The following is a 9,913-nucleotide window of genomic DNA, read 5'->3' as shown; positions in this document are numbered from 1 at the left end:
ACATCTCGCCCCTCCACTGGCCCTGCTCTGGGCTGTTCTTTGGATACAGAGGTGAGCCTTCCGGCCTTCTCTCTAACTTCTCTCTAGGGCTGGGGTGGACCAGACTAGACATCGGAATCACTGCCTCCCTGCCTTTCTTTAAAAGGGCATTCGTTTTAGCTGAGTCCCCCTACTATGTGCTTCATGGGCTCCATCACACTTAATCCTCACAGTGACTTCCATGAAGTTGGGGTTCCTCTCCCCCATCTTACAGATGAGGACGCCAAAGCTCAGAGAGGTGAAGTCATTTGCCTGAGGTCACACAGCTGTCAACCCAGTGGAGTCGAGATTCAAATCAGTACTCCCTGGTTACAAAGTCCTCACCAACCCACTTCTCAACAAAAGGGGTTGTACTCTGCTGATTTTGCAGAAGAAGAGACTGATACTCAAGAGGGTTAAGGCACATGGGCAAGAAGCCAAAAAGTAGAGCCCAGCTACAAACAGGGCTGTCTAGGGCAACGATCTGCAGAAGAGACTGATACTCAAGAGGGTTAAGGCACATGCGCAAGAAGCCAAAAAGTAGAGCCCAGCTGCAAACTCAGGGCTGTCTAGGGCAACGATCTGCCTCCTTCCCCACTGCTGAGTGTTACGACCAGGGCAACGATCTGTCTCCTTCCCCACTGCTGAGTGTTACGACCAGGATGCACAGGTGAGAGCTGCAATAGTCAGCCCTCCGGAAAAGCCGGGCCAGGTGGACACCATGAGTGTTGATGAGGAGCTGAAGCAGAGAGGCCAAGGGCAAAGGAGTGCCAGAGTTCCACCAGGCCAAGTCACGCCCCTCTTGGGACCTCAGTCTGCCGGGGTGTACAAGAAGCGCCAGACCCTGGGCTGATCCTTCAACTGCAGGAGGCTATATGACCTGAGTAGAAGTCCCCAAGTCCAGCCACCAACCAGAATCTACTGGGAGCTTGTTACAACCCCAAATGCCAGGCCACACCCCAGGGAGTCAGATTTAGCAGGACTGGGAAGGGGGTTAGGAACCTACATTCTGTATATCCACCGAGACCACCTCCCACACTCCTACCCCAAGCTTCTGTTATCCTCCACGCCTGGGAATCCCAGTCTAGGACAAGTGTCCCAAGGCCAAATGGAGCCCAGTTCCCTGGCTGCCCTCACGTAGTTCACAACTAGGGTAGGAGGTGGTACTCAGAGGTCCATGTGGGTCTAGGTAGGTCAAAAATGGTGTCAAGGGATCTCTAATGTAGACCACAGCTCATAATCAGTGCCTGGTAGAATTCCAGATGTTGGGTGGGGATGGGACCTTGAGAAGTCCCCGCTTCCTTATTTGACTAATTCTTCATTTAGCAAATATTTATTAACAGTTACTATATACCAAGGCACTGTTTTTAGGTGCTAGGGGCACAGTGGTGAATAAAGCAATGTTTTTTTCTCTTCTGATGTTTCCATGTGATGGAGAAGATGGTCTTAAAGCAGCGAAGACGGACATAACTCTCTGCAACTCTCAACAGCCTTCGCCACCAAGACCCCCTGAAATATGACCCTGATCATGAGCTAGGAGCTTAGTCCCCATTTTGCAGATGAGTCACTGAGGCTTGAAAGCCATTTCAACAGCCTGTCTCCCTTACTCTAGGCAGGCAACACAGCCGCGCCTCCCAACCAACCCTGTGTGTGTCTATCTCTGAGCAGAACTTTCCCTGTTGCCATGGCAACCCCTCTGGGGAGGCCTGCCCTACTTTGCATCGCTAGCATAGAGCAGGCAGCTTCACCCCACCCCCTAAGACAGAGTGATAGGGTTTATCCCACTCATGGAGAGAACTGATCCGCTGGGAAAAGAACCGGGCCCCTTCATTCAGACATTCGATCAACATCGAGTGGCATCAACAATGCACCAGGGACCAAGCCAGGGCCTGGGAAAGAAGGAGAAATAAGTCATGGTCCCACCCTTATAGAGCATACCACCTGCCTGGGAAAGCTGACAAATAACCAGGCACAGCATGCCAGCAAAGACTAGAACGACAGTGATGATGATGATGATAATGATGATGGTGATAGTAGTAGCTAAGTGCTAGGTGCAGTTCTAGGCTTTTCCATGTATTAACTCATATAATCTTCCTAGTAACTCTTGGAGGTAGATGCTAAATTATCCTCATTTTGCAGATGAAGAAACTGAGGCTCAGAGAGGTTAAGAAACTTGCCTAAAGTCACAGAGCTAAGAAGCAGCAGAGCCAGAAGTAGGATCCAGAGAGATCCCAAGCCACGCTGTAGGTGCTCGGGGAAGGGACCCCAAACTCCATCAGACTGGTCCAGATGGCCTCATGGGGAAGGCATCTATCCTCAAAAGTGACCTCAACAAGAGGAGATGAGGGTAGGATCGGGAGCATGATGGGGCAGGGGCCTGAAGAGCTGCAAACTCCTAGGAAAGACCCAGTGCTGGGGAGAAAGGCCTGGTTCTCCGGTCCCTGCCTGGTGGGGCTCAGCTGGGCCTTGGGACTTGGGCTTTGAGAGAAGAAAATGCAATGGAAGGAGGTCAGTGTTGGAGAGGTGGGCTGAGAAGCCACAGGACACCGGCCCCCCAAAATCTAAAATGCTCCTCCTGGCAGCTCCCAAGGGCAAAGCAGACACACCCGCCATCCTCTGTCATCACACGCATGGGCGAGCTGCCCTATGCACTCACATGAGAAGGAAAGGCCCAGGCTAGGGACTGGCTTAATCCTGGCAGTGCCTGCAAATACAGACTTTCATTACTAAGTTAGTATCATGGTTATGACTGTGGATTGTGAAGCCAAGTGCCTGGGTTCAAACCCCGGCCCTCTCTGTCCTAGCTGTGAGTACTTGGGCAAGTTACGAAGCCTCCTTGAGCCTCAGTTTCCATATCCATGGAAATGAGAACGATAATACAGCCATGAGTATGTCATCATGTCGTAAGGGCTCAATGAATTAACACCCCACGATTCAGTGCCTGGCACATAGGTGTGTACCCATCAGCTGTTATCATTATCTTGGTGGCACATGGACACAACACAGGTCTACATTTTTACACAGATAGACACATGTGTGTGCCCATGGTAAACGCACACCCATGACAGAACACCCCTCTCTGTCCTGGCACGTGTGTAAATCTACCCACCTGTGTAGAGCTGAGCAGACACCCACTATGAGTGGGAAAGGTAGAAGCAGCTAAGCACCGAGGCTGGGGACATGGACACGAGCTGTGTCCCCGCAGGGAGGCGAACACACATGTGAGGCCTTGTGCGTGCCCATCGCATATGACTATGTGCCTTCATGTGCATACCTGGCCTGCATATGCGGTGGGCACATGCAGACGCGTGGTGCAGGCTGACGCATGTCACATGCCTGTGTTTTGATTCATGTCCAGATGAGGAAAGACCTTGCTGAGTTTTTCTCCTGGAACCGCTGTGATGTAAAGAGATCTCAGGTCTGGAAAACACGGACCAAAGAGCAGGGGGGACTAAAGTGCTTAAGGCACAGACCTCCTCCCGCGGCCCCCGAGGAGTGTGGCAGCCACAGTTTAGGAAAGGAAAACACGGCGAAGATTAAAGTCAGGAGCCCACGGGAGGGGTCAAGGGCAAAGGGCTTTCCCAGGTTCCCAGACAGGAGGCTGAGCCCAAGGAAACCAAGGCGGCTTGGGAAATCCTGGAAGGGCCGTCCCAGCCTCAGCCCACCCTCAACCAACTGAGGAGATGAGTCTGCTTGAGAGGGAAAAAATCCCACCTGTCCCACCATGGTCTTGCATGTTACTTGAAGAGAAGAGACTGAAAAATAAAAGGCTGTTGAGCAAGACCCCTCTTGGGAGATTGCCCTGAAGCAGGCCTCCCCTCCAGGGGGCTGAGCAGTAGGGGAGGATAAGGGTGTCTTATTCCTTCAGCTACTGGTCCCCAGGGACCGGTGCACCAGGGACCGGTGCTCCTATGAGAATCTAACGCCTGATGATCTGAGGTGGAGCTGAGGCGGTGAGGCTAGCGCTGGGGAGCAGCTGCACATACAGATGAAGCTCCGCTCCCGCCTGCCACTCCCCTCCTGCTGTGCGGCCTGGTTCCTAACAGGCCACAGAGATACCGATGCCAGAGCCAGGAGTGTTAGGGACCCCTGCCCTAAGCTATCGGCAAATATTCAAGGCCACAAGCCCAAGTGGCACAGAGGGAAATAGATCTTGAAATGAAGAGGACTTCTCCTGTTCAGTCGGCACTTTAGAATTTTCAAAGGCATCATCTCATGAATCTGCACCATACCCCTCTGTGGTTCAGAGAGGTTCAGTGACTTGCTCGAGATCACACAGCCTTTCATCCCTAAAGCTAAGGCTTGACACCTTGTCCGACTCCACACCTCGTGGCATTTTCTTTACATCATGGCACTGCCCAAATGTAATATTTCGGCAGTGATACTAGTAACAAAATAGCGTGGGGCCTGCTCTCAAGGAGTGACTGGACAAAACTGAGAAGCGAATCAATAGGAGCTCATTTGGGCAGTTCCTTGTGAAAGGGTCCTAGGAGAAAGGAGAACTAAGAAGGCCCGGGGTGGTGAGAAAACGCTTTGCAGAGGACAGAGCTCTTTCATGGACCTTAAAGGGGGGCCATCAGGAGAAAAAGGCAGAAACTAGAAGGAGCTTGGTGCGTTGGAAATGAGGGATGGGACAGGGACGGGCACGTGCTGGTCTGGAAGAGGAATGTTTGGCAGAAGGGGAGATGAATGAGCTGGGGTAGACCAGGATCACAGACAGACGGCCCGATCGTGAACTTCCCATCACTCAGGCCAAGGTGGTACAGGACACTCAGCAAGTACTTAATATTTTTCTGAATGGATAGATGATGAATAGATGGATGGATGATGAATGGATGGATGGATGGATGGATGGATGAATGCATGCATGAATCACACAGAGTGGGAGAGGTGAGGGTGACAGCAAGGGCTCCGGGCTGGGAACTGGGAGCCTGAAATTCAGGTCCCTGCTCTGCCACTAACCAACCGTCTGAGGGATGTCTCTGTTCCCCCATCCGTGGGGCCCAGGTGATTCTCAAGGATCGTCTACACGTGACAGTCTGAGATTTTGTAGATAGCAGCACGGGCTCAGGCAGAAAAGCCTACCCATGGAGCCCCAGGGAGGAGCTGGCAGCAGGGGCCTGTGCCCTACTGGTAAAGAACACAGCCACTGGGGAGGAAAACCCAGCCTGGTTTTTGGCCTGCCTCTGCCACTTGTCTGCTGTCACTTCCCCTCCCTCCGCCACGGTCTCGGCAGATGCACTCCAGCGTGTTAGCATTCTGTGAGACTTGTCTGAGGGGCCAAACCTATAGAGAGAGGAGCCCAGTGCCCAACCCCCTCCCTGTCACTCTCTTACCCCACTTAGGAGATCAAAGCAACTCAGAAAAAGCACTTATTCTCAGCTCCTGGAACTACCCTTCACTTTCCTGGCAGATAAATGGGGCAAACAGAAGATGCCGATGCATTTAAATGGAGCAAGGCAGGTGGAAGTTATAAGATCTGAATACGCATTTTGGCTGCTTTTGAATATGCATTTGCCCAAGGGGGTGTGGGGCAGCCAGATCCCTGGGCCTGGAGGGAGGTTATTTGAGGTTGGGGCGGGGGAGGGGGCACAGAGACAGGGTTGGCAAGAATCTCTGCTCATCGGGCTCTCGGGAGCTAACTGTGGTTCTCCACCAGCTAAAATGTCACAGGCTCAGAGTGAATTCTGGAAGTTGATACACCCCATGGTTACCGTTGCCATAGCAACTGCCTCCCTGTAACCATGTGTTCTGACAGATCACAGCAGATAAGACAAGTCCAAGGAGGTGAATGATGGGGAGCCAGCCCGGCACTCCAGCAAGCCCCCAGAGTTCTGAAATATGTCCCAGAATTCCAGAATACACCCTAGGCTTCTCGAACACCCACGAGAATTCTGAAAAAGAGCCCAGAGTTCTGGAAACAAACCCAGAATTCCAAAATCTGTCCTCCAATTCCAGGACATTTTCCCCAGGGTCCAGAACACACCGTAGATAATCAAAGAATGCCCTCCATTTGTGGCAGTCGAGGCACACTCTGAAGGTAGCACCCCCAAACTCTAAAACATGCCTCTAAATAGAACATGCCCTTGAATGAGTTGATTCCTCCTGGGAACTGGTTTTCGGTCTAACTGGGAGGATGGTGGAGCGCTCAGGGTTCGTGCTGGAGAGGAGGGGCAGGGGGGCAACCGGAGGGGCTGAGACAATGAAGAGCCAGTTCCCGCACCTTAGGAAATTCAGGTCACCGCAGACGTGCCCATCACATGCCAGCCCTACAGTGGGAGGTGGTGGCCCTGGCCCAGCCCTCCCAGCCCATTCCACAGAGTGCCTCACTCTGCAGTGGGGATGAGTCAACACTGAGTCATCCCCGCTCCCTGCCAAGGCTCCCAGGTGACCATTAGAGCATTAATCCCGGGGCCTGCATGGAGAGCCACCCCAAACTCTCCGCTTTGCCCAGACAGCCTGAGGTGGGGAGGAGCTGAGTTGCGAAGCCTTACCCTCCCAGCCTGAGGTAGGATGGGGGGAACCCCCGTCCACAAGCCCAGCCCTCCCCCACCATCCCCACCAACACCGTCACCCAGAACGATTCCTGGACCAGAGCGCTAACCCCATGAGCTGGTAGGAAACTTCAACGCTGTCTTAGTCTCTTCCCTCTTCCTTTCCCACCACACGAACTCACTGCCAAATAGACTCCATTCTTAGTTCCTCTCTCCCCTGAATCCCATCCCTCACTCCATCCCCACTGCCTTGGCCCAGGCCTCACGACCTCTCGGCCTCCTTCCCAGTCTCCCTGCCTCCATTTCCGCCCTCCCCGTTTTATTGCCCATGAGCAAGGCCCTCATGATTCTACTCTCCTGCTCTAAGCTTCAGTGCCAACTTCCTCTGCCGTGTCACAAATCAGGCACGATCATCTCGTCTTAGCACTCAAAGCCCTCTGACAGCTGCTCATGTGCAGTTTTTACCATTAATCTCCCCGACCTCTACCGGCCTTATTGGCTCATGGTTGTCTGGAAAAGGCCCACATCCCCCACTCCCAGCCTCTGCTTCTCTTCTTCCCTCTTCAAAGTCTCCTTTCGGCATCCCTAAATCTCCAAACCAGTTTAAGGGCCACCTTCTCAGAGATGACTAAAACCCTTCCTCACCTTGTCCTTCTCTGAAACCCCAGCACTTCTTGGCTGTACCACTGTTTCAGAGTTGGCCTGGGATCGTCAGAGCTGCTACAAGCCTTCAAGATCATCAAACCCAAGAGGTTTACAAACTGAGCTTCGTGGCACCCCGACATGGGGGCAGGGCGGGAAGGGGCCTCAAAGACCGTGGGAGGAGGAAGGTCAGGAAGGAGTGGTCCAGCCAGTGGGGTACACAACTGTTTCAACCCAGAGCAGCATCATCTTCACCTGTTGTTGATGGTCATTCATTCATTCATTCATTCATTCATCAGGTATTTATTGAGTACCTTCACCGTATTTGCTTCTATGAATAGAGCAGTGAAATAGGAGACAAAGCTATCCTCATGAAATTATAAGCTAGTGGGGAAAACAGACCATCGACATGCTCACAGAGACACAAGAAAACATCAAGGAGTGATAAGCGCTGAGGACACAGTAGAACAGGGATAGGGTGCGGAAGGACTTGGGGTGCAGGACATCATTAAACAGGCTCAGAGAAAGCGCTCTGAGGAAGTAACATCTGAGCTGGCTTCTGAATGTCAGCTATGCACAGATCATTCTATGGCAAGGATATTCATGCAAAAGGAACAGGCAGTGCAAAGGTCCCGAAGCAGAAACAAGCCTACCATCTTAAAAAAATACAAAAAGTTCAGAGCAGTAGTGGTCAAGGGCCAGAGCCATCCAAGGTGAGACTTGCATAGCCTAGTCTACTTGGGGAAATTGGGTTTCACTGCTTTAAATACATAAAACCCATTAACTTAATCTAATCCTGCCTCTTCTCAGAAGAAAAACGAAGATCTGACGTATCCAGGGATTGCCCAAAGTCCAACCGAGAATTGGTGGCAGAGCTGAGACCAGCATTCAGGTCTTGGGACACTGCCCCAGGCACCATCTGTCACCTTTGTGAGTGGTGTAAGCCTCCATGGCCTCTGTTTGTCCCAGCCACCCAGCAGACCCTGCTCCTGGCCCCCGCCCCACCCTGCCCTGCACACAGGTGAGAAGGTGAATGAGGTAATGTCTCTCAGGCCAGCTGAGCTCCAGGGAGTGAGCAGCCAGCCAGATAAAGGTTTTATTGGATTTGTTAAACTCGCACCCTGTGGCCAAGGGCCTCCTGGCACCAGACAGAATCACAGAGGGGAAAAAAGAAAAGCAGACGATGAAATTAAAAGGCATTTCATTTCCAGAGCTGAGGCTGACACATGCGAATCAAGAACGTGTCTCTCCCTGGTCTCTTCCCCTGCTCTTTTTTTTTTTTGTCCCCGGCCTCTGTGGTGCAACCATGCTGGCCAGGGTCACCAACACACAGTGACACAAGCCTCTTAGGCAGCCATCTTGGGGCACCTGGCCCAGGAATCAAAGACCTGGAAGGACTTTTGGAGAAGGAAGGACATGCAAGAGGTATCCGAGAGGTCTTTTAGTCCATTCCACTATCTCAGGGCATGATCTGATGATTACCTCTACTGCAGAAGACAGTAGACCCCAAAACTAGACAGGGCAGATCAGGTGAAGACTAGAGCCTGGAGACAGTGGAACATGCAAGGAGGAGAGGCCAGACAGGCTAGGGTCCTGTCCCAGCTCTTCCCCTGACCAGCTTTGCAGCCATGGACAAGTCACCTGCCTGCCGTGTGCCTCCATTTCCTCTGCTGCAAATGACAGGAAATGATCACTGGGAGGATGCAATGCAATATTTTGGTGTAAAGCTCCTGCCTGGCATACGGTAGGCACCAAATATCATTTTTAAAGGCTCCTGGAGCCCCAATTTTCCACACGAACTCCACAGAGAGGGAAGAAAGGAATCTATTTTTCTACTCCCTGCTCACACCACCAGACTCACTCCAGTTTCCCCAGAGCCTCTGATCAAGCTACGTACGTATAAATACATTAAATTGCATAATATTTCACTGCTCCCCCTGTGGAGCATCATCTGATTTCTCTCTGTTCATTCCTTTTAATCGATCATGACACTAAGATATTTGTATATAAACAGATGCTGTTTCCCCACCATGAAGTGTGTGTGGGGTGGGGAGTGATTTTGTTAAATGCATGTTCCCAAGGCCAAGGTTACCCCTCTATTGTCTGTGATGCCCTTGAGAAAGGGTCTGTGGGAATTAACAAGCACCATAAGGAAAAAAGATAGTTTGTAAATTACTTTAGAGGAGACTGTGTCATTGCTTGCTCTTTTCGATGTTCCCCTCCCCCAGCAAAGATCTTGAACACTTGGTGTGTACAGGGCAATGTATTAAATATATTTTGTTCACAAGAGCAAACAAAATAGACTCACCTCCTTTACTTGTGGAGCTTACAGGTCAGGGCTGAGGGATTGGATGGCTAAGTAAATCTATAATCTGTCAAATGACCCAATTCAAGGGGTGCTAATACAGGAATCAATGTCAGTCCACAGGTCTCTGACAGTGTGTCATGGGATTCTGTCTCTGGACCTTCTCCTCAAGGATCTGATGCTGGGGTGACCCTGGATTCAGGAAACCCAGGGCATTTGTGTACAGATGTTTCTAGAACCCCTACTCTGTGCCGGCCACTGTTCCATGCACTGGAAAAACAGCTGAGAACGAGACAGACCAAAATCTCTTCTCGTGGGGCTTACATTTTAGTCGAGGGAGACAGATAATTAGCAAACAGATAAATAAAATCAAGAGTGTCAAATGCTAATAAGTGGTAGGTAAGAAATAAAGCAAGAGGCTAGAGAGTGTTGGGAGGCGGGTGCTGGCATTTTA

Source organism: Pteropus alecto, unplaced genomic scaffold, assembly GCF_000325575.1.
Source record: "Pteropus alecto unplaced genomic scaffold, ASM32557v1 scaffold39, whole genome shotgun sequence".
In the NCBI taxonomy this organism is placed as follows: domain Eukaryota; kingdom Metazoa; phylum Chordata; class Mammalia; order Chiroptera; family Pteropodidae; genus Pteropus; species Pteropus alecto.
The sequence above is the reverse complement of the archived record's forward strand: the minus strand, read 5'-3'. Positions refer to the sequence as shown.